Source organism: Alnus glutinosa, chromosome 8, assembly GCF_958979055.1.
Source record: "Alnus glutinosa chromosome 8, dhAlnGlut1.1, whole genome shotgun sequence".
Taxonomy (NCBI): Eukaryota; Viridiplantae; Streptophyta; class Magnoliopsida; order Fagales; family Betulaceae; genus Alnus; species Alnus glutinosa.
The window spans coordinates 20207882-20210418 of NC_084893.1; the positions used below are offsets into that span (position 1 = coordinate 20207882).

The 2537-nt window shown below is 33.7% G+C and overlaps 1 long non-coding RNA gene across 1 annotated transcript; it reads right to left on the reverse strand.

Moving 5' to 3' along the window:
* Positions 1-812: 812 nt before the first annotated feature.
* Positions 813-2323, reverse strand: LOC133875094 (uncharacterized). Its single transcript, XR_009901433.1, has 3 exons — positions 2090-2323; positions 1560-1589; positions 813-987 (listed from the first exon to the last, which is right to left on the reverse strand). It is a non-coding gene; the product is annotated as an uncharacterized LOC133875094 (long non-coding RNA).
* Positions 2324-2537: the final 214 nt, after the last annotated feature.

The window sequence follows — 2537 nt, forward strand, 5'->3', positions numbered from 1 at the left end:
CACATCAAATTCTCAAGTATAAATATTTCATGTAGTGATCAATCCTCAGATCTGATAGTTAGAACATTTATTCCCAAAATTAGGGTTTACTGAGAGATTCGTCTTATGTGCATCACATATCAAAATAGTTATATCAATCAACTTAAACTCTAGAAAACCTCAACAATTTATCGATTAATAAATTCTAGCTTCTCCAGAGTTCATTAGATGCATAAGGATATAGTCTCTTCAAATATCTCCAAGTTATTTAATAATCTCATTTCCTTAGATATCCTCGAAAATACAAATAATCCATTAACCTACTATTTGTAAACCTATCTTCAAAAGGTACAATAGATGCTCGTAATACAGTTTAGCCATGAATCATTAATCCTTAAGATTTATCTTTCCTTACTATCTAAGGTCAATCAGGTGTACCTCAAAATCTCAATATATGCTCTTTTGATTCTAAGGTTAACCTTATCATGATCATAGGACGACTATCAATTCTAAGCAACAGTTATTAATCTTATCAACCATGTTATTTCACACAAAAGCTATTATAAAAAGTTGTTTATTTTACTTATGGCTCTTGTGTTATTCTTAGACACCTAGGGTCAATTCTTAAGGTCCCCAGAGCAAACAGCTCTGATACCATTCTGTAACGCCCCAAATTTGAACCAGCAAATTCGTAAGCAGAAACCTCCGGTTTCCACGTGACGTTACTACATCAGAGGTAAACTCTCGCAGCGGAATATATTTTTATCTAACAGGCTTGGATTAAATAACACATTAGAGCTTTTAAATAAAATACCTCTATATATTCATTAGGAAATACTTATAACAAATACAAGGGAACCGGTGTCCATAATGACACAAAAGAATACATATAAATCATTAGCAATCTTGTCAACATAAAATGCTATAAACACAGAAGACTACAAACAAAATATAAACTATGCGTCCTTAGTTATAAAACCTCTTGAGCTCTTGTCTTTGTCTATTAACCTGCATTAACGGAATATATATATATATATAGAAACAAAAACACAAAACAACCAAAGTGAGTCCACTGTTTCCAATAATAAGGTGAATACTGATTTACTTAATAAATTCCTTAACATGCAGATATGGCTTTATAGCCACGCGTATAATGCAAATGTATGGGTTGTATGAATATGCATCGTAGTAACCATTTAGTTTGGTATTTTATGATCATCTTTCTTCAGACCTCTCGTACCCAGGGCCATTAAATCCCTATTCGTTCACGTCCGTTGCCTCCCACTTAAAGTCTTACCTGTTTTTACTGGAATCCTACCGGTCCCAGCATTAGTTATATATTAGGTCTTCGGATACCCTTGGGTCACTATGAACCCCTCTTGGATCCACTGACTAGCCATACTTTCCCCTAGCTACTACATCAGCTTGTTGATGGCTATCTCATCAGCCGTTATATTATTTTAGACACAACATGCTATGCATGATCGGCCACATGCAATGAACAAATTATATAAAACAATAAACACAATATTATGGAAAAATCCACCAGCTTCGTCCTCAGTAAGTATAGAAATACTTACTCTCCTTGTATAGTTTCTTAGCTTCTTTTTCTGCATATAAGTCAATCAATATAATAAGTATATATATATATATCAATTATCAATCAAACAAAATATTGTTTATAAACACTCATCTTTTTATCCATTACTTTATTATTTAAGATGATTACTTATAACAATCTTAAATCCTTGGTTCATGATTTGGTGCCGAGGCTATATGACCAATACCACCAAATACGATTATGAAGGATTTAACATATATTATAAGAACATAAAAGTAAATACTATAAGGATTCATTATGATGCAAGGGTTAGGTAAGCAGTTGGCTGAGCCTCCTTACTTAATGCAAATGCTAAGATAAATAGGTAAATATATATACTAACAAGAATATATTCACTATTTTACAAAAGCTATTAAGTCAACTGAATTCATTTCTTTGATTCATGGTCGAGCACTGAAACGGTTGACATAATGCTCAAACATGAATCTTAACAATTAATATACATCTTAGAAATCACTTATGAAACACTTGAACACATAGAAAACTTACCAAACAAATTCTGAAACAAAAGCCCCCCCTTTAAGCCCTTAGTGACCGGTTTTGGTGTTGCTAGTGCTGTCTTGGTTTTGGATCTTGGTTCTATAAATCTAGGCCAAGAAATAGCAAGGTAAGAAGTATATCTAGCTCCCCTAAGGTTGCTGGACAGAAAATCAAAAGAGAAATAGAAGGGTTTCTTCACCTAAGCCAAGTAATGAACAAAGGAAGACTAAATTGTGTAAGTATGAACTTTCACTTGTCTTAAGGTAGAATGGGAGGTAAGGCTTGTCCCATATTTATAGGAGTCTTAGAACATCAAGGAAATGAAAGGAAATTCGTGCTTGGAGTGCTAGAGGGCTGCTGGAAATTGGATAGACAAGGAGAATTCTACCACCTTCCTTTCCATGCTTATCTTCCACCTTTCATTCCACCTCATCACTTGGTTTTGTCTCTTGCTAAA